The following is a 24,196-nucleotide window of genomic DNA, read 5'->3' as shown; positions in this document are numbered from 1 at the left end:
TTCAACAATACGGACCGTAAGTCTATCTAGTACTTCTCCCACACATTCAGCTTGTGAGAGTGAATGGGCAAAGGCGGAGGCTGTGCTTAATGCGGCAACTCGGTGTTCGAGAGAAACCGAGTTGATTCGAGGTAAGTTGCTCGAGAGAGAATTTACCCCACTATAGTCTAGCCGAGTAAAAAATGTTCAACATTTTACTATCAAAAGCATGTACCCGATAGTCTAGTTTAACCCATATTCCTATCACATCCCAAGAATTCCGTTTCCATATCTCGTTTCCTTATATATTTATTTCTTTTAGTTGTTAATTAATACAAACCCCAATTGATAATTGACGCTTGTGTCACTCCTTAGATTTAGTATGTTTTTATTCATTAATATTTATAGCTATGACTAATTAGAACTTGATTTTATTTTTCTGCTAATTCTCAAAACCACTCCCTGTGGGAACGATCCCAACCCTTAGTTGGGTTATATCACTACATTCGATCGTTCAACACTTGAACCAAAATAGTGTCAGTTGATTACGTCGAACATTAGCCTCAACTGTGAGCCTTTACTTTTTAGTGATACGGGTGCCACTTTGGAGGGGTCGTTTAAGTAGCCAAAGTCACCACTTTAGCGGCTATCACTAGTTGTTAAATCCCAAAAATCAGTTCATTGTTCAAAATTCTAAGTTCAATATCATGATCTTTAGAGCTCTGTTTGAGCTTATATTTGGTTCATATTGTTAGGAAATGCTGAAGTTTCATGTTGGGACCATCAAGATTGTGTTTGGGGCTTATTTTGGAGGTAATTTCTTGTCCTAAAGACCACTCTCTTCTCTTTAATGGTGAATTGTTTTCCTTCACTATGGCATGATCTGTTTTGGGTGGATTTAAGGTTTTAACTGTGTGCACTTTTGGGGCACAAGTTCCTTGAGAAAAATTGGGCCAATTGAAGGTGCTTATTTAAGGATTCCCCACATGGGTCCCACTTTAATTATTGCATTTCGAGTATCAAAGCATCTGTATCGGAGGCGGTTCAAAAGGGTAAGGCTCAGGTTTAGTGGATTTGAACGCGTGCACTCAACTTTGAGGTAGGGTACAACTTACCAAACTTAGCTTGACCTTGTGTTGGTATCTACATTTTGTTTAGCCAGCTTTAGGATGGGTTCCTAGTATGTATCATATTTAGTTAATAGAAATCATGCCTAAGACTTCTTGTCGGGTAGTTTTCGAGAAATTGAGCATGTCCACCTGGTTTCATTGTTGTATCATTCCATGTTGTAACTATTTATTTGGTTGTGTTGATATTTGTGTCTTGTTCTTGGACTTAGCCTAGGCGTCGGCTAGTGATTGCCTTAGACTTTCAATTTTTAGCCTTTAGGCCTTAGAAATCCTCCGACATCTCCTCAGATGGCTTAACTCCATGTAGAATGATATAGTAGACTTGGGTCTGATAGTGTGAATCTTTAGCAAGGTGACAACTCAACTCTCGTAACCTTTCATTCATAAGTCTTCTTATGTTTCGGCCTCGGTGCATTGAGGTGGACATTTTAGACTGTAAGATCCTATACTTTTTCTCTATTCTTGCATAATACATGTGGCATAGTATGGCATAGTTATATGAGCTGTAGTATGACTTTGTATCGTACATTGGAGATTATGATTGAAAATAGGTGGTAACATGAAGGAACTAAACTAAAGTTTTAGATCAAAGGGACCCCTCAAACAAAGTTCATGATTAAAGAAATGTCTCGGGTAGAACTTCACCCGTTTGAAAGGTTTAAATTGTCCCATACCTTGTGGATAAGCCTATGAGTGTACAACATGCTAATAATAGTGTGTTATGAGGTATTATAATAGCACAAGGGATGTATGTTAAGTTTTAAAGTCAAGAAAATTAGTGAAACTCAGGTCGGCAAAAGTTATCGAAGTTTCTCTAATAATACTTTCTTAACTTTGGATCAAATGTCTTGGATGTTTTCTCCCAATGTATAAAGAGTTAGAAGGCCTATCAATATATCGGATGCCTCTGAGTCTAGTTTGCAACGCACAAAACCCCGTATCAAACCGACATCAGAGTAAAGATTTATGAGGGTTTTACCGTGGACTGTCGGGGCAGAATCTGGGTCACGATCCGCGTCGGGTCAATAACTATGGTATGTCGGCTTACTCAACGTTTTTAGCCACAAAAACATTTCTTTTCACTCTCTTACCAAAAATAAAGCTTAAGAGATTGTTCTAATGGAGTTCTTGCATGATGAAGGTTAGTTTTTATGATTTCTACCATTAAAGGTTGCCCCCGTGCCTAGAAACGTGATCTCTACACGTGGCTATCATTTCCCCCTTCTATTAGCTGCATTTGGAGCTTGAAGATATAAATTTGTAGTTGTTGGTGTTTCTTCAATGTTTACACTTGGTTAACTAAGGTAATCCATCTTGGGTCTCTTTTATGATTGTTTTTATGAAGTTCTATACACGTTTCGTCAAGTTGAGGCTATTTGGCAAATCTGCCAATTTATGATCAATTATGAACTGTTTATAGGTGCGTACCAGCTGTGTATATATAGTGTTTGCGAAGCTTAGGATTTAAAGAACATCTTTCGTGAAGAAGCTACGGCCATTCGAGCGTTCATTGGAAAGGTATGTTAAGGCTAAGCTACGTACCTCATTTTAGCACGACTCCTGGGAAATTCCCAAAACGCCGAATGTGATATTTTGATATTCTCTTGTTAGAAAGACCTTCAGTGAAAAGCATTAGGATCTCAGATGAATTATTTTTATGATTCTATTATTTTGTTATTCCACTCGTTCGGATAAATAGAGTATTCGACATCTACATGCCATTTTATCGGTTTCCTTGATTATATATCCGCATGTATGAATTCTTATTCATCCTTAGGTAATGTGACTTAAAATATCATGGGAGACCCTTATTAGTTGTAACCAGCCCTCTTTCCCCACTAAAGTTATTATGAAAAATCTTTAAAGTAACTCACTATCTTCAAAACCCTCTAATCTATATCTATATTACCTTAACATCATGAACTCCTAACTTAAATGTTAAATTACTATAATATCCCTACTTAGGTTGTGACTATTTCGATCAGTTGTGACTTTTTCGATAAGTTGTGACTTTTTTTAAAGGGTTGTGATTTTTCAATGAGTTGTGACTTTCCCAAAGAGTTGTGACTTTTTCAATAAGTTGTGACTTTTCCAAAGAGTTGTGACTTCTCGGAAAGGTCATGATTTTTCATATAGGACACAACAACATTTGTTCATACTACCCTTTGTTGACTATAAATCGAGGGACTTCATCTCATTTTTCAACCACAATTTTTTCTAATCATCTACTCTTCTTCTTCTTGCATTTTAATATTTTTTGTGTGATTTATTGTCATTGAGTGAGTTCGCAGTTTAGCAGAATATGAGGTACCACTATTCTAATGAAGTAAGTCGTTCTATCCTAAGAGGGTATATTCCATAACCTCGAGTACTTAAGAAAAATAATATAATTTTGATAATGTACTAATTATTTTTTTTGCTTTATATATACATTAGTATGTAATGTTCCAATATATAAAGTTAACATGATGTAGTCTAAATTCATTTGTTTTTTGTTAAAAATTTCTCTTGTGATGTAGATATAAGCTTCTGAATATGTTTTTTTCCAAAATTTAGAGAATTATCATGATTTGTTTTTGATGCTCAAGACAAAAAACTTTATTTATAAATGTTACTTATGTGATTTAGACTCTCAGGAAGTTTGCTTCAAATTAGTTATTACTATATAAACATTGCCCTTTTGTTTTACTTAGTTATTGTTTCTTAATATTTCAGTATTTTAGACGAAGAAAAGATCATATGACTTATAATAACGCCAGTTGAAGTTTTTATTAGTTTAATTTTTATTACTTATTTAATAGCTAATTTTATGAGATAAATATTTTCATTAATGCAAATATATATATTTATATTTGGGTAGGTATTTGTATTTAAATTAAACTATTATATATGTCACAAATGTATCATCAAGTTAACGAGATCTTCTAACTTCAAAATATATTATTTTAAAATGTTCCGAGTTCTTTTTCTTAAAAAAAATAACAACAATTGTGAAAATATATGAATATATAAAATGTAGTTGTTCTCTTCACATGTTCATATGACATCTAAATAATTTAACGTAGAATACACATGCAAAGTACATTTGGTTAGATGACAAGAAAAATACAAAACAAATATTGTCTATAAGGTAATATTAGTGAGATAAGACTAATTGAATGATTGAACCTCATCAAATTGAAATAAACACATACATAATTTTATTTAACTAATAAAAATTTTCATTGACCATCTTTATAGGTTTTCGTGAATAAGATATATATATATATATATATATATATATGACGATCCACATTAAACATTCAAAAAATAATGCGCAATATTATTTTTTTAAGCTTATTATTCAAATATTTGCTTAAATAAACAAATACTATTTACTATAACATATATTTTTGAAACTTAAATGTTTAAACTATTAGAACACTTGGTTTTTGAAATACTTCTTTTATAAATTATCTAGGAACTAAGTAAATCACCTTAAACTTGTTATGAATATCTGCAAGGTTAGGTTATCTTTCTAAAATTCGAGTTAACTTTTCAATCTTATTTGGAAGAACATATGAGGTTCCATTAAGATGGTTACCTGTTATACGAAAGTGATTATGGGGTTATGAGAACAAGACTACAAACGGGCCAAGATTGACAACATGATAAAAGTAACTTATAGGTGTTATAAATCTATGACATGACATGATATGCATTCTACTCCCGAGCTATAATCGGGAGGTATGGGTCTATTGCCTATATTTATACGTATGATACATAGATGGCCACAAGTTGGCGAATATGATGTCGGTTCGCTACCGGAAGGCACCACCATTGCTAGCATTTGGTTGGGTATGTCATGCATTTGCATATATTTATATTTATATATATATATATATATAAATATGTATGTATGTATTCATGAAATACGATTATACGAGCATATCATGCATATTTAAATTGTAGGGGGTCAAATGTCAGCCATGGAGATTATTTGAGTTTCAGTTTCAGGTGGTATCTTTATAATCCTTTTACAGTAAATATTTATGATTCTAGTTTCCTCTTTACATACCAATACATTTTTATTCATACTGACGTCCCTTTGCCTGGGGACGCTGCTTTTTGTTTCGTGCGAGCAGGTACAGGCAGGGACTCTAATCGACCCACCAGCTAGGATTCAGGTTTAGCTATGAGTTGATAAGCTCCATCTTATCCTGGGGCTATCAAAGGATGTTTACTTTTGTTGTACAGTTTGGGTATAGTCGGGGACTTGTCCCGACAATGCTTATATCAATGATAGAGGCTATTATGGACACAATATTCTGGGTTTTCTTTTGTATGTTTCAATCTCCAACCTATAGTCTTGGCATGTATATATATATATGTGTGTGTGTAAGTAGGTATGTCTTCAGTTGTGGCCTCGTCGGCTAGCTAGTACATCTTTATTTTTTTTTGGCTTGCCTACCATTGTTTGTATGGTTTATTCTCATTCATGTCATGACCTTCAGGGTCCAGGATTCACTTTTTAGAGGTTGTGCTGCCCAATCTTTTGTCTCACAGTTTGGTTAGCTAGTATGTTTTAGTGGGTTACCTGTTCTAATAGGGTATATAGTGCCAGTTACGCCCCCTACTTCGGGGGTGACATAGACCTTATCGGTTATATTGGATCGGATCTTGGGTTTTGGGATGGACTGGTCCTTGGTTACTTTAAAGTTGGTTTCTCTCTATGATATGATCATGCATGATAAAGAGCGTGTGATTCGGAGACATTCAAAATTTATTAACTACGGTTTGAGGCCCTGACGCATAACGCTGGGCATAGTTTGGTTCAGATAAAAAAATTGACTACACTGTATTTTTTTAATTTCGGTTTTGATTTTTCAATTTGATCGATCAGTTTTGGTTTTAAAATTTAAACTTTTTGTAATTTAGTTCGGTTATTGATTTTTAGTTAATTTTTGTTGGTTAACCAAAAGATTTAGTTTTATTTAATATATTTATCTTTTATATTCAAATAGAACACATAGCCAATCAAATCCCTAAACTCAGCCCATTAAAAAAATAGAAGAAGTGACCCATATTTAATATTTTAAACAACCAATTACCCTCCAAATTGCCCAAATACTTAAATTCACACTTTGAAGTCATCATCGTACAACTTAGTGTGTAGTGTGAAGATGACCGATGGGATACGCTGCAACAAACTTCTCACTTCTCCATTCTCAACCATCATTCCATCTCGACGCCCCAATCCATAAGACATCAGAACCATCGCTCTTTGAATGTGGAATGTCTATCTGCTCCGCCTCACAATCAGGTAAACTTTTTTTTCTTTGAAAGTAGCAGAACAATTTTATCATAAATTACTTTCTTCCATTTGAAAGCAATAGAGCATCAAACAATAATCACCTTATTCAAATGTGACTACGTGAGGCAACTCCTAACTCATGAGCTGAGTGAGTAATTACTTTGAAATTTGAATTTTTAGAATGTCATAAGAATCAGTAGCGTGAAAAAACTGATCTAATTTTAGAAGTTCATTTACGACAAAAGGGGCTTGAAATGATAATCATACTGAAAAACCAAACCAAAATAAATTGAACCAAAATGTAAAAATCAAACTTAACTGAATTTATTTCAGTTTCAGATAATATTTTTATCAAATCAATAATCAAAAACCAAAATGAATTTTATAAACCAGATCGATCTAAACCAACCAGATGTCTAGACCTACTGGCGCATTTGTACTAGCCACTGTTTGAGGCCCTAGCGCATGTTCACTATCCACAATTTGAGTCCTACCACACTTGTATTACTCAGGTTAAAGTCCTGAAATCGTGGTTTCATTGGGTTCTTAAGGGTGCATTTGCCTTTGTTCGAGTCGAGGGTTGGCCGTTTCAGTTTAAGGGTACTTTTAGTCTTAGTTAGTATTATCTTTAGCTCTTTTATGTACTCCTTGGGATTTTGGAGGTTCGTTAAAGTTATTTAGTTTCCAATTGCGCATTATTGTACCTTTTGGGGTCCATTTAGGTTATAAATAATTGCTTTACTTTATTGCTTTGCTCATTCTTAATTCTTGAGTCATATAGTTAGAGTTTCCATTATTGCTTCATTCATTTTACTTTTAGTGACCGTTTACTTCATCTCTTTTCATAGGGTATTTACTTTCCAAGCTTAGTAGCCTATGATGCCTACTAGGTAATTGTTGTTTTGTTACTCATGCTACACGTTGCTTCTATTTTCTTGATGCTCATCCAAGCACCAACTGACAATGGTGATTCAAGCCTTTATAGAGATCTTTGGAGATAGAAGGTGAGCTCATGGCATCCTAGTTTGACTTATCTCCATCTGTATATAATATTTACTAATAATCTTTTGTAAAGTTTGTACTCTTTGGTCTACTTTTGAGACTTGTACTATTGTACTAGGTTGGTATACTTTCATTCATTAGGTCATGAGATTGGATCATGTCCTCTTGTTTATATTGATTGATGTTATTTCCTTATTTTCATTGTGGTCCCCCATTATATTGTAATTATCTTCTCGTTAGTTGTTAACTCTGCCCAATATGCCTGTTACTTTTTGTCCGGGGATATGGGTTGGCCTTCCTACCAGTAGGTTATGGTAGGTGTCATCATGACTTGATTTTTTGGGTTGTGACATCTATACACTCCATCCCCGCAGGGCAGAGAACATGTCATTGTCTCGGCTATGCCATCGGAAGCTCTGGGGAAATCTGTGTCCTAATCTACTATCTCTTAAAAGCTTTGTGGGTCGTTCCACGGGCCGGGATGGCACAGTCGGAACTGGCACCAGATTTCTGAAAACTGAATTTTTCCTTGAATCTGAGGTGTTATATTATCTCCCCCTTGAGATCATTCGTCCTCAAAGGAGATTCAAGACATCATAAGGAGGGCAGTAACCTAAACCTAGCAACCCAACATTCATGCAATTACATAAATGCACATATCCAAGCACGAAACATCAACTCCAAGCTAAAGCATGTTCAAAACATCATATCATGAAGCCTATATGCAACTTAGACTCAAATGCATATAATCATGTAGAAATAGATCAAGTTGACACTTTTTCTCAAAACTTAAGCTTTTTCACGAACATGCATAAATGAGGAAATCATGGGAGTATCTAAGAAACATGACACTTAATGAGTAAACCATGAGGATCCAAATACCTCAAGCTTGAGTGGGGACGGAGGGAAACTGATGAGGATATTGGGACATCATATCGGCCTCGTACACCCAAGTAGCACCCTCAACTAATTGATTCCTCCAAACGACTTTCACGAAAGCAACTTCTTTATTTCTCAACATCTTACCTTGCCTATCTAAAATATATACCGGAACCTCCTCATATGAAAAATTCTCATTAACTTCCGAAACTTCTAAGGGGACTATAGATGTCGGATCTCCAGCACACTGTTTCAACAATGAAATATGGAAAATTGGATGAACCAATGCCAATTCATTAGGCAATGGAAGTTCATAAGAAACCTTGCAAATTCACCTCAAAATCTAGTATGGGCCCACATAAGGGGGACTAAGCTTCACGTATATCCACACCTTGAAAATTAGCCACAAAAAACTTTAGGAGGACCTCCGTAATGAGTTGGGGAAACTTCACGTATACCCACACCATTTATAACGCCCATTTCCGCATTTATAAGCCCTTTTTAAGAATTGCACAAATTTCTTTTGTGTGTACTAGCCCATGGATCTGGCGCCCAAAGCACCCGAATTTGTTTTCTCAAAAAACTTTATGAGGACCTCTATAATGAGTTGGAGAACACTCACACTTACTAACACCATTTTTTAATGCACATTTCCGCATTTACAAGCCCTTTTAAAAGAATCCCTCAAATTCCCAGATTTTTCTTGTGTATTATCCCATTGATCTAGCGCTCGGAGTGCCCAAATTTTTTTTCTGAAAAAACTTTATACGGACCTCCGTAATGAGTTGGAAACCTTCACGTATACTCACATCATTTTTTAAAATCCATTTTCGCATTTACAAGCAGCTTCTTAAGAATCACCTACGTTCCCCAATTTTTCGTGTGTATTAATTCATGGATCTGGCGCTCGGAGCACCAAAAGTTGTTTTCTCAAAAAGCTTAATGACAACCTCCGTAATGAGTTGGGGAACCTTCACACATACTCACACCATTTTTTTAATGTTATTTTTACATTTACAACCCTTTTTTTAAGAATCACCCAAATTCCCCAATTTTTTATGTGTATTAGACCATGGATCTGGTGCCCGGAGCACCCAAAATTGTTTTCACAAAAAACTTTATGAGAACCTCCATAATGAGTTGGGGAACCTTCAGTTGTACTCACGACATTTTTTTAACGTCCATATCTGCATTTACAAGTCCTTTTTTAAGAATCGACCAAATTTCCAGATTTTTCGTGTGTACTATCCCATGGATCTGGCGCCCTGAGCACCCTAAATTTCTCTCTAAAAAATCTTTATGAGGACCTCTGTAATGAATTGGGGAACTTTCACATGTACTCCTGCCATTTTTTAATGCTCATTTCCGCAATTAAAAACTCTTTCTTTTAGAATCGCCAAAATTCACCAATTATTTTATGAATGCATATGGATCTAGCGCCCTGAGCACCCAATTTTTTTTTCTCAAAAAACTTTATGAGGACCTCCGTAATGAGTTGAGAAACCTTCATGTATACTCACACCATTTTTAATGCCCATTTTCACATTTACAAGCCCAATTTTAAGAACCACCCAAATTTCCCAAATTTTCGTGTGTATTAGCCCATGGATCTGGCGCTCAGAGCACCTATATTATTTTTCTCAAAAAACATAATGAGGAACTTCGTAATGAGTTAGAGAACCTTCACGTATACTCACACCATTTATTTAATGCCCATTTCCGTATTTACAAGCCCATCTTTAAGAATCGCCTAAATTTCCAGAATTTTCATGTGTATTAGCACATTGATTTTGCGCTCGGAGTGCCCAAAGATTTTTACTTAGAAAACTCTATAAGGACCTCCGTAATGGGTTTGTGAACGTTCACGTATGCACACACTATTTTTAACACCCATTTATGCATTTGAAATCCCTTTTTTAAGAATCGCCCAAATTCCCCAATTTTTCGTGTGTATTAGCTCATGGATCTAGCGCCCGGACCCCCTAAAATTCTTTTCTCAAAATACTTAATGAGTTGGAGAACCTTCATGTATACTCACATAATTTTTTAACGTCAATTTCCGCATTTACATGCCTTTTTTTAAAAAAGTCACCAAAATTCCCTGATTTTTCGTATTTATTAGCCCATGGATTTGGCGCCCAGAGCACCCATAATATTTTTTCTCAAAAGTATTTATGACAATCTCCGTAATGAGTTAGGGAACCTTCACGTATACCCACACTATTTTTTTAACGCCCATTTCTACATTTAAAAACTCTTTTTTAAGAATCACCAAAATTTCCCGATTTTTCATGTGTATTGGCCCTTTCGTCTGGCGCCCGGAGGACCCAAAGATTTTTACTCAAAAATCTTTTTGTGAACCTTCGTAATGAGTTACAGAACCTTTACGTATACTCGCACGAATTTTAACACCCATTTTCGCATTTACAAGTCCTTTATTAATTATCGCCCAAATTTCCCAATTTTTCGGGCGTATTAGCCTTTGGACCTGGCGCCTGGAGCACCCAAAATTTTATTCTCAAAAAACTTAATAAGGACCTCAGTAATGAGTTCGGGAAACTTCACATATACTCACACCTTTATTAATGTCCATTTCCGTATTTACAAGCCCTTTTCTAAGAATCGCCCACATTACCTGATTTTTCGTGTGTTGCCATTGATCTAGCGCGTGGAGCACCCAAAACAAATTTCACAAAAAACATTATGAGGAGCTCCGTAGTAATTTGGGGACTTTTCACGTATAATCATGCCATTTTTTTGCGCCCATTTGCTCATTTACAAGCCTTCTTGAAGAATCATCCAAATTTCCCAATTTTTCGTGTGTATTAGACCATGGATCTAGCGCCCAGAGAACCCAAAATGTTTTACTCAAAAACTTTATGAGAACCTCCGTAATGATTTAGGGATCCTTCATGAATACTCCCACCATTTTTAACGCCCACTTCCGCATTTAAAATCGCTTTTTTTAAGAATCACCAACATTTCCCAAAATTTCGTGTGTATTAGCCAATGGATCTGGCGCCCCGAGCATCCAAGATTTTTTTCTCAAAAAACTTTTTGTGAACCTCTGTAATGAGCTGGGGAACCTTCACATATACTCACATGATTTTTTTAATGTCATTTCCGCATTTACAAGCCCTTTTTTAAGAATATTCCAAATTTCCCAATTTTTGGTGTGTATAATGCCCATGAACCTGGCGCCCGGAGCACCAAAATGTTTTTTCTAATTTTTTTTTAATAAGGACCTCTGTAGTGAGTTAGGGAATCTTCACATATACACACAACATTTTTAATGTCATTTCTGCATTTACAAGCCATTTTTTAAGAATCGCCCAAACTACCCAATTTTTCGTATATAACCCATGTATATAGTGTCCGGAGCACCCAGAATTGCTTTTGCAAAAAACTTTGTGAGGACCTCCGTAATTAGTTGGGGAACCTTCACGTATACTCACGTCATTTTTTTAACGCCCATCTCTGCATTTACAAACCCTTTTTTAAGAATCCCCCATATTCCTTAATTTTTCGTGTGTAGTAGCCCATGAATTTGGTGCCCGAAGCACGAACATTATTTTTCTTAAAAATCTTTATGAGGACCTCCGTAATGTGTTGAGGAACCTTCACGTATACTCATACCATTTTTAGTGTCCATTTCTGCATTTACAAGCCCATATTTAAGATTCGCCCAGATTCCCCAATTTTTCGTGTGTTAAGCCATGAATCTAGCGCCTAGAGCATCCAAAATTGTTTTTGCAAAAAAGTTTATAAGAACCTCCGTAGTGTGTTGGGGAACCGTAACGTATACTCACACAATTTTAACGCCCATTTCTGCATTTACAAGCCCTTTTTTAAGAATCCCCCAAATTCCCCAATTTTTTGTGTGTAGTAGCCCATGAATCTGACGCCCGAAGACCGCAATTTTTTCTTAAAAATCTTTGTGAGGACCTCTGTAATGAATTGGGGAACCTTCACGTATACGCATACCATTTTTAATGCCATTTTCGCATTTAATATCCCTTTTTTAAGAATTACCAAAAATTTCCAATTTTTCGTGTGTATTAGCCTATGGATCTTGCGCCCGGAGCATCCAAACTATTTTCCTCATAAACTCTATGAAGACCTCAATAATGATTTGAAGAACCTTCACGTATACTCACACCATTTTTAACGCCCATTTCCACAGTTACAAGCACTTTTTGAAGATCGCACCAATTCTCTAATTTTTCGTGTGTATTAGCCCATGAATATGGTGCCCGGAGCACTCAAAATATTTTACTCAAAAAACTTTATGAGGACCTCCGTAATGAGTTGATAAACCTTCACGTATACTCAGACCATTTTTTTAATGCCCATTTCCACATTTACAAGCTCTTTCTTAAGAATTTGCCCGAATTCTCCAATTTTTTGTTTGTATTAGCCAATGGATCTGCCGCCCGGAGCACCCAAAATTTTTTCTCAAAAAACCTTATGAAAACATTTGTAATGAGTTGGGGAACCATCACATATACTCACGCCATTTTTAATGCCCATATTCGCATTTAAAAACCTTTTTTTAAAAATCACCCAAAATTTCCTGATTTTTCGTGTGAATTGGCCGATGGATCAGGCACCCGGAGCACTCAAAAAAATTTTCTCAAAAAACTTTATGAGGACCTCCGTAATGAGTTGGAAAAACTTCACATTTACCCACACCATTATTAACGCTCATTTCCACTTTTACAAGCCTTTTATAAGAATTGCGTAAATTTCTTTCTTGTGTATTTGCCCATAGATTTGGTGCCTGGAGCACACAATTTTATTCTCAAAAAAATTTATGAGGATCTCCTTAATGAGTTGGGAAACCTTCATGCATACTAACACCATTTTTAACGCCCATTTTCTCATTTACAAGCCTTTTTTAAAGAATCACTCAAATTCCTAGATTTTTCATGTGTATTAGCCTATGGATCTAGCTCCCGGAGCGCCCAAGTTTTTTTCTTAAAAAACTTTATGAGGACCTCCGTAATGAGTTGAAGAACCTTCACGTATACTCACACCAATTTTAACACCCATTTCCGCATTTACAAGTCCTTTCTTAATAATCACCTAAGTTCCCCAATTTTTCGTGTATATTTGTCCATGGATCTGGCTCCCGGAGCACCAAAAATTATTTTCTCAACAAAATTAATAACGACCTCCATATAGAGTTGGGGACCCTTCATATATACTCACCCCATTTTTTTAACGACATTTCTGGATTTACAAGCCCATTTTTAAGAATTCCCCAAATTCCCCAATTTTTCGTGTGTATTAGCCTATTGATCTGGCGCCCGAAGCTCCAAAAATTGTTTTGCACAAAAAACTTTATGAGGACCTCCGTATTGAGTTGGGGAAACTTGACGTGTACTCACGCAATTTTTTAAAGCCCATTTCCATATTTACAAGTCATTTTTTAAGAATCGCCCAAATTCTCAGATTTTTCATGTGTATTAGCCCATGGATCTGGCGCCTGGAGAACCCTAAAATTTTTTCTAAAATATCTTTATGAGGACCAACGTAATGAATTGTGGAACCTACACGTATACTCACACTATTTTTTAACGCCCATTTCCGCATTTACAATCTTTTTTTTAAGAATCGCCCAAATTCCCAAATATTTCACGTGTATTAGCCAATGGATCTGGCGTCAGGAACACCCACAATTTTTTTCTCAAAAAACTCTATGAGGACCTCCGTAATGAGTTGGAGAATCTTCACGTATACTCACACATTTTTTTAACGCTATTTCTGCATTTACAAGCTCTTTTTTTAGAATTGCCCAAATTCACCAATTTTTCATATGTTAATTAGCCCATAGATCTGGCGTCCAGAGCACCCAAAGATTTTTTCTCAAAAATCTTTTTGAGAACCTTCGTAATGATTTAGAGAATCTTCACGTATACTCACACTATTTATGAGGACCTCCGTAATAAATTAGGGAACTTTCACGTATACTCACGCCATTTTTTAACGTCCATTTCCGTATTTACAAGCCTTCTTTAAGAATCGCTCAAATTTCCCATTTTTTCGTGTGTGTTAGACCATTGATCTAGCGCCTGGAGAACCCAAAAAAAATTTGTCATAAACTTTATGAGGGCCTCCATAATGAGTTGGGGATCCTTCATGTATAGTCACGCCATTTTTTAACGCCCATTTCCACATTTAAAATCCCTTTCTTAAGAATCACCAAAATTTTCCAATTTTTCGCATGTATTAGCCCATGGATCTGGCGCCCAGAGCATCCAAAGATTTTTTCTCAAATACTTTTTGAGAACTTATGTACTGAGTTGGGGGACCTTCACGTATACTCACACGATTTTTTTAACTCCCATTTCCGCATTAACAAGCCCTTTTTTAAGAATATCCAAAATTCCCCAATTGTTCTTGTGTATTAGCCCATGGACCTGGCGCCCAGAGTACCCACAAGTTTTTCTTAAAAAACTTTATAAGGACCTCCGTAATGAGTTGGAGAATCTTCACATATACTCACATAATTTTAACGCCCATTTTCGTATTTCCAAGCCCCTTTTTAAAGAATCGCCCAAGTTACTAATTTTTTGTGTGTATTAGCCCATGGATCTAGCGCCCAGAGCACCAAAAAATTTTTTTGCCAAAAACTTTATAAGGACATCCGTAATGAGTTGGGAACCTTCACTTATATTCACGTCATTTTTTAACGCCCATTTTTGCATTTACAATCCCTTTTTTAAGAATCCCCCATATTCCTCAATTTTTCGTGTGTAGTAGCTCATGGATCTGGCGTCCGAATCACCCAAAATGTTTTTCTTAAAAATCTTTATGAGGACCTCTGTAATGTGTTGGGGAATATTCACGTATACTCACACCATTTTTTATTGTCCATTTCCGCACTTAAAATCCTTTTTTGAAGATTCGACGAAATTCCTCGATTTTTCCTGTGTATTAGCCCATGGATCTAGCTTCCAGAGCACCCAAAATATTTTCTCAAAAAACATTATGAGGACTTCTGTAATGAGTTAGAGAACCTTCACATATATTCACACTATTTTTAGCTCCCATTTCCGCATTTACAAGCCCAGTTTTAAGAATCGCCCAAATTTCCCAAATTTTTTGTGTGTATTAGCCCATGGATCTGGCGCCCGGAGCACCCAATTTTTTTTCTCTCTAAAACCATTATGAGAATTTTCTTAATGAGTTGGGTAACCTTCACGTATACTTATACCATTTAGTTAATGCTCATTTCCACATTTAAAAGCCCTTCTTTAAGAATCACAAAAATTCCTTGATTTTTTCGTATGTATTAGCCGATAGATCTGGCGCCCGAAGCACCCAAAGATTTCTTCTCAAAAAATATTATGGTACCTCCGTAGTGAATTGGGAACCTTCACATATACTCGCACCATTTTTAACTACATTTCCGCATTTGTAAGACCTTTATTAAGAATTGCCAAAATTTCTCGATTTTTCGTATGTATTATCCAATGGATTTGGCACCCGAAGCACCCAAAATTGTTTTGTCAAAAAACTTTATGAGTACCTCCGAAATGATTTGGAGAACCTTCACGTATACTCACAATATTTTTTAACGCTCATTTTCAAATTTACAAGCCCTCTTTTAAGAATCACCTAAATTTCCCGATTTGTCATGCGTATTAATCCATGGATCTAGCGCCTGGAGCACCCAATTTTTTTTTGTCAAAAAGCTTTATGAGGACCTCTGTAACAAGTTGGAAACTTTCACATATACTTACACCATTTTTTAACACGCAATTATGTATTTACAAGCCCTTTTTAAAGAATAGCCCAAATTCCCTGATTTTTCGTGTGTATTTAGCCCATGAATCTAGCACCTGGATCACCCATTTTTTTTCCTCAAAAAACTTTATGAGGACCTCTGTAATGAGTTGGGGAACCTTCACGTAATCTCACACCATTTTTAACGCCTATTTCCACATTTGCAAGATCTTTTTTAAGAATTGCCTAAATTCCCTAATTTTTCGTGTGTATTAGCCCATGGATCAAGCACCCGGAGCACCCTAAATTCTTTTTTCAAAAAACTTTATGGGGACCTCGGTAATAAGTTAGGAAACGTTCATGTATATGTACACCATTTTTAACACCCATTTCTGCATTTAAAAGCCCTTTTTTAAGAATCTCCCAAATTCCTCGATTTTTCAGGTGTACGCCCATGTATCTGGCGCCCGGAGAACCCAAAATATTTTTCTCAAAAAGTTTTATGAGGACCTCCATAATGAGTTAGAAAACCTTCATGTATACTCACACAATTTTTTAATGTCCATTTCCGTCTTTATATTCCCGTTTTGGAGAATTGCTCAAATTCCTCATTTTTTTGTGTGTATTAGCCCACAGATCTAGCACACGGAGCACCCAAAAGTTTTTTTTCTCCAAAAACTTTATGATGACCTCCGTAAATAGTTGAGGAACCTTCACATATACTCACACCATATTTTGAATGCCCATTTCCGCATTTACAAGGCCTTTTTAAAAAATCGTCCAAATTCCCCGATTTTTAGTTTGTATTAGTTCATTGATTTGGCGCCCAAAGCACCCAGAATTGTTTTCTCGAAAAACATTATGAGCACATCTGTAAAAAGTTGGGGAACATTCACGTATACCCACACCATTTTCATAACGCTCATTTCCGCATTTACAAGCCCTTTTTTTTGAATCGCCTAAATTACCCGATTTTTCGTGTATATTAGCCCATTGATCAGGCGCCCGTTGCACCAATATTTTTTTCAAAAAACACTTTGTGAAGACCTCTGTAATGAGTTGAGGAACATTCACATATACTCTCACAATTTATTAATGCACATTTCTGTTACAAGTCCTTTTTTAAGAATCGCAAAAATCCCCGATTTTTTGTGTGTATTAGCCTATGGATCTGGCACCCGGAGCACCTAAATTTTTTTTTCTCAAAAAGGTTTATAAGGACCTCTGTAATGAGCTGGGTAACCTTCATGAATACTCACACTATTTTTAACGCCCATTTCCTCATTTACAAGCCATTTTTAAGAATCGCCCAAATTCCTTAATTTGTCGTGTGTATTAGCCCATGAATCTGGCGCCAGAGAACCTAATTTTTTTTTATCAAAAAATTTTATGACGACCTACATAATGAGCTGGAGAACCTTCACGTATATTTATACCATTTTTAACTCCCATTTCTGTATTTACAAGCCATTTTTTAAGAATTACCCAAATTCTCCAATTTTTTGTGTGTATTAGCCCATGAATCTGGCGCCAGAGAACCTAATTTTTTTTTATCAAAAAATTTTATGACGACCTACATAATGAGCTGGAGAACCTTCACGTATATTTATACCATTTTTAACTCCCATTTCTGTATTTACAAGCCATTTTTTAAGAATTACCCAAATTCTCCAATTTTTTGTGTGTATTAGCCCATGGATCTAGCGCCCGGACCACCCAAAATATTTTTCTCAAAACACTTTATTTGGAGTTCCTTAGTGATTTAGGTAACCTTCACATATATTCACATCATTTTGATGCTCATTTCCGCATTTACAAGCCCTCTTTTAAGAATCGCCCAAATTCCGTGATTTTTCATTTGTATTAGCCCATGGATTTGGCGCCTAGAGTACCCATAAATTCCACAAACATGTCAAGGGAAACTTTCAAGTATACTTACACCATTTTTTAACACACAATTCTGTATTTACAAGCCCTTTTTAAAGAATAGCCCAAATTCCCTGATTATTCGTGTGTATTTAGCCCATGAATCTGGCACCTGGAGCACCCAATTTTTTTTCTCAAAAAAGTTTATGAGGACCTCTGTAATGAGTTGGGTAACCTTCACGTAATCTCACACCATTTTTAATGCCTATTTCCGCATTTACAAGACCTTTTTTAAGAATTGCCCAAATTCGCTAATTTTTCGTGTGTATTAGCCCATGGATCAAGCACCCGGAGCACCCTAAATTCTTTTCTCAAAAAACATTATGAGGACCTCAGTAATAAGTAGGGAAACATTCATGTATATGTACACCATTTTTAACACCCATTTCCGCATTTAAAAGCCCCTTTTTAAGAATCTCCCAAATTCCTCGATTTTTCATGTTTATGCCCATGTTTCTGGCGCCCGGAGCACCCAAAATATTTTTCTCAAAAAGCTATATAAGGACCTCCATAATGAGTTGGGGAATCTTCACGTATACTCACACAATTTTTAACGTCCATTTCCGTGTTTACATGTCCTTTTTGGAGAATTGCTCAAATTCTCCAATTTTTTCTGTGTATTAGCCCACGGATCTAGCTCACTGAGCACCCAAAAGTTTTTTTCTCAAAAACTTGTATGATGACCTTCGTAACTAGTTAAGGAACCTTCACATATACTCATACCATATTTTTAATGCCCATTTCCACATTTACAAGGGGTTTTTTAAAAATCGCCCAAATTCCCCTATTTTTAGTTTGTATTAGCTCATTGATTTGGCGCCCAAAGCACCCAGAATTGTTTTCTCGAAAAACATTATGAGGACCTCCGTAAAAAGTTGGGGAAAATTCACGTATGCTCACACCATTTTCATAACGCTCATTTCCGCATTTACAAGCCCTTTTTTTAGAATCGCCTAAATTACCCTATTTTTTGTGTATATTAGCCCATGGATCAGGGGCCCGTTGCACCCACATTTTTTTCTCAAAAAGCTTTATAAGGACCTCTGTAATGAGTTGGGTAACCTTCACGAATACTCACACTATTTTTAATGCCCATTTCCGCATTTACAAGCCATTTTTTAAGAATCGCTCAAATTCCATAATTTTTCGTGTGTATTAGCCCATGGATCTGGCGCTAGAGAACCCAAATGTTTTTTAGCAAAAAAATTTATGACTACCTACGTAATGAGCCGGAGAACCTTCACGTATATTCACACCATTTTTAACTCCCATTTCCGTATTAACATGTCCTTTTTTAAGAATCACCCAAATTCTCCAATTTTTGGTGTGTATTAGCCTATGGATCTAGCGTCCAGGGCACCCAAAAAAAAATTCTCAAAAAATTTATTTGAACTTTCTTAGTGAGTTGGGTAACCTTCATGTATATTCACACCATTTTAATGCTCATTTCCGCATTTACAAGCCCTTTAAGAATCGCCCAAATTCTGTGATTTTTCGTGTGTATTAGCCCATCGATTTGGCGCCCAGAGTACACAAATTTGTTTTCTCAAAATTCTTTATGACGACCTTAGTAATGAGTTGGGGAATCTTCACGTATACTCACACCATTTTTTTGACGCCATTTCCGCATTTACCAGGCCTTTTTTAAGAATCGTCCAAAATTCCTCAATTATTTCATATGTATTAGCCCATGGATCTGGCGGTCGGAACTTGCTTATAAGAAAGACTCTCCTTAACTCCCTTGGTTGAGTCCGCTAGTTGAACACCTAATCGAGACAATCAATGAACATCTCGAACCAACTATCCTTAACTCCCTTGGTGGAGTCCACTAGTTGAACACCTAATCGAGCCAATCAATGAACATCTTGAACCAACTCTTTCTTTTCTTTTTCAATAAGAGCAACACTACCCATAGATAATCAACTAAGAGCATCCGCTACCACATTAGCTTTACCGGGGTGATAATGAACACTCATGTCATAATCTTTCAATAACTCAACCGACCTTTTTTGTGGAAGATTTAGATCTTTCTAATTAAACACATATTGCAAACTCTTGTGATCGGTAAACACATCTACATGTGCTCCATACAAATAGTGTCTCCATATCGTTAAGGCAAAAACGACCGCTGCTAACTCAAGGTCGTGAGTAAGATAATTCTTCTAATGGATTTTAAGTTGCTTTGAGTCATAGGCAATAATTTTCCCATTTTGCATAAGTACACACTCTACCCTAATTCTCGAGGCATCACAATAAACCACAAAACCATCCGTCCCTTCTAGTAAGGTCAACACCAGAGCGGAAGTAAGTCTATCTTTCAACTCTTCTTGCACGCTTTGGACCATATGAACTTAGCCTTATTTTGAGTCAAAGCTCTCAAGGAGAGGAAATTGAAGAGAAACCCTCCACAAACCTTCTACAGTAATCGGCTAAACCCAAGATACTTCTAATATCCAAATGAGTTAGAGGTCTAGGCCAACTCTTGACCGCATCCATCTTCTTAGGATCTACCTCAAGACCCTTACTTGAAACAATATGACCAAGGAAAGATATATACCTTAACCAAAATTCACATTTGCTTAACTTTGCAAAGAGTTGTAAGAGTTGTTGGTCCTCAAGAATTTGCAACACGATCCTCAAATGATCAATATGCTCATCCTCACTCCTTGAGAAGATCAAAATATCATCAATGAACACAATCACAAACATGTCAAGGTATTGTTTAAACACCGTATTCATCAAATCCATAAATGTTGCCATAACATTAGTCAACCCAAACAACATTACCACAAACTCATAATGTCCATACCAAGTTTGAAAAGCCATATTCGGAATGTCATCATCTTTCACCCTCAATTGAGGATAACCCGATCGGAGATAAATCTAGAGAAATAACTTGCTCCTTGAAGTTGGTCAAATAAATCATCTATCCTTGGAAGAGGATACTTATTCTTAATGGTCACCTTGTTCAATTGTCGATAATCGATACACATACGAAGAGAACCATCTTTCTTTATAACAAACAACACTGAAGCACCCCATGGAGAGATACTCTCCCGGATGAAACCCTTATCCAACAAATCTTTCAATTGTTCTTCCAACTTCTTAAGTTCTGCCGGAGCCATATGGTAAGGAGGAGTAGAATTAGGTTGCATATCGGGAGAAGGTCAATACCGAAGTCTATTTCCCACTCGGGAGGAATACCAGGTAAGTCATCTAGGAACACTTCCAAAAACTCATTAACAACGGAGATCGACTCGAAAGTAGGTGTTTCGGAATCCACATCCCTCACCCTAACTAGATGGTATATGCAACCCTTAGAAATCAGCTTTCTAGCTTTAAGATAAGAGAAAACTGACCCTTAACCATAGAATTTCCCCTTCCACTCTAGGACAAGCTCATTTAGGAACTGAAACTTGACTACACGAATTATACAATCAATAGAAGTATAACATGAGTGCATCCAATACATACCCAATATAACATCAAAATCTAGCATATGAAGCTCTACCAAGTCAACAAGGGTAACTATATGGGACAAGGAAATGGACACTTTCTATAGACCCTTTTAGCCATAATAGAATCACCAACAGGAGTAGAGACATAAAAAGGTTCTAACAACACATTCAGAAGAACATCAAACCTCATAGCCACATATGGCATCACAAAAGACAAGGTAGCACTGGGATCAAGTAAAGCATAAACATCAAGTTGGAAAACTTTCAACATACCGGTAATCACATCGGGAGAACCCTCTTGTCTATGGGGGCACATAGTTAAATGATAAGGAGATTTCTACTAGAAACCTACCTCTACTAACGGGGGAGTTTCCATCTCATGAGATTTCTCTAGATACTTGGCCTCTCCTACGAGAGATCTTCCATCCCATTATCAATATCCTCTCAGTGCTAAGCATAAATGCCACAGAATAGTCATTTCTTACTTGACCTCATTATTCATGAAAAGGTGCCCTTGGACAACCAATCCAAGCTAGTTTCATTAAGATAGTTCTTACTCTTTGATTCAATTAGGTGAGAAAGCCTTTCAACCTAAGAATTATTTCTATGTGAGAAAACCTTTCACATCATGGTAGTATGTGTTTATGAGAACATCCTTTCAGAACACAACATCATCATTGGTACTTTACTCTCAAAGCACCTTTAAAATATTTGCATAGTTTTCATAAGAAAATGCATGTCCATAATTTACCTCTTGAGGTTCAAAACCCACTTTCAATCATCAACAGTTAGAAAAAATAGGTTAGATATGGATTTCATCATAAATACATGTAAAGCTTGAAATACATGCTTGATTTCATAAAACTTTTGCTTTATACTTAAAATCCTACATCATATGACTCATAACTTGGAAACATGGGGATTACAAGGGTTCATGGGGAAATCATCATAAAATCATAGTATTTCATCAATTCATGCATAAGAGATCATAATTCAATCATTTAAATCAATAATGCAAAGGACCCATGACAATTGAAGAAAACCCTATTTCAATTGGGGATTTCAAAATTTGAAAATAAAGGAATTTGAGAACTCCATGAATGGAAGGAATCCATGGATGAAACTATCATACCATGAATCTAAAAGCTAGTCTTTGATGGAGGAATTGAGACCTTGCCTTTAAATCCTAGGTTGAATCTTCTTCTTCAAGTTTCTAGAGAGAAACATTTTGGAGAGGAGATTTGGTTTTCTTTTGTGATTTTGGGAGAATGAAGTGAATGGGCTAATTGGGGGTTGAAAATACTTATATAGGGGTCTTAGGAAAGGGTAAAAAGACGTAGTATGGGAACTAATTAATTAGGAAAAGACTCCACTGCCCCTGAACCTAACTGCCAGCTGCCACCGACCTACTGATTAACGTATCAAGACATGTCATCCAATACTAAGTGTCAACGATCGTTATGTAGTAATATAACCCAACTAAGTTAGTTCGGGTCATGTCCCAAGGGAGTGGTTTGTAATTGAGAATTAATAGGCAAGTAAAAATATGCTCAAGTCAATCATAGCTAAAAATATTTACGAATAAAAGAATGGTTCAAATTTGGGGTGACACAAGAGTCAAATATCAGGGGGATTTGGTTTCAACTATCATCTACAATAGCAAATAACACGAAAATAGCAAGTATAGAGACGGTTTCTTGAGATGAGATTGGATTATGGGACAATGTAGACAACTGGGTAATTGCAATTAATAGTAAACAGTTGTAAATCAGTGATTAAGCTAGACTTTAGTGGGGATAAACTTTCTCTCGAACAATTTACCCCGAATCAAATTGGTTTCTCTCGAACACCAATAAACAGCAATTAAGCGCCGCCTTCGCTTTAGTCCATTCACTCTCTCTAGTTGTATGTGTGGAAAAAGGTTTAGGGCTCACTCTCTCGAGTTGAACCCATAGCAACCCAATACCTACAGTCCATCGATTCAGTAATTTTGGTTTTAAAACCTCTCTCTCGAGCAAGCCAAAAACACGAAGTTAAGATTGTATTTGCAACTACAACCCATTAAATTCAACCATAATTACTGAATGAAATTACCTTTAAACAACAAATAAACTATTAATTAACAATACCCAGCAGATAAATCAACCCATAATCACACCCCAAGAATTGGGGTTTAGCTAGACATAGTAAAAAGGTAGAAATCGTTAATATTGTGTTTACAGATGTCCAAGATGAAGAATCTTCAACACCCACTTCCAATTTCTTAGAAATGGAAATCTTCAAATCTTCAAAGCTAAGGAGAAATGTCTCTAAACTCAGTTCTAAGCTCACAAACTTGAAACTGAATAATAACACTGATATAAACTAAACTGCCTACTAAACTAAGAATTTAAAAACGTATTTATAGTCACCCAAAAATATGCTGCGAAAGACCATTCGGCGCAATAAGTCGGGATCACCGATCCACTCGGCGATCCGCCCTTTAGTCAATTTCATCACCTTTTTGCTTTGGCCTTCAGCTTCTTCAGGTTTTGTACTTTGGGCGATATGGCACTGCATCGCGGAACCGTTCGGCGACTTGCCGATTTCTCCTTTCTATTGCCGACTTGATTTTCTCCTTTAGGGCTTGACACACTGGAACATTAAGCGAGATCGTGGCCGTTCGGCAACTCGGCCAATGGGTTAGGCGATATTCAGGCTTTCTCTTCTTTGTTCTTTCAGCTGCCTTGTTCCTTTTTGCTCAATAGTGTCCATGCTTTGTCGCTAAGTCCAAATACCTGAAATTCAAGGATTTATAT

This window comes from Solanum tuberosum, unplaced genomic scaffold (assembly GCF_000226075.1).
Source record: "Solanum tuberosum cultivar DM 1-3 516 R44 unplaced genomic scaffold, SolTub_3.0 scf00014, whole genome shotgun sequence".
Taxonomy (NCBI): Eukaryota; Viridiplantae; Streptophyta; class Magnoliopsida; order Solanales; family Solanaceae; genus Solanum; species Solanum tuberosum.
The sequence above is the reverse complement of the archived record's forward strand: the minus strand, read 5'-3'. Positions refer to the sequence as shown.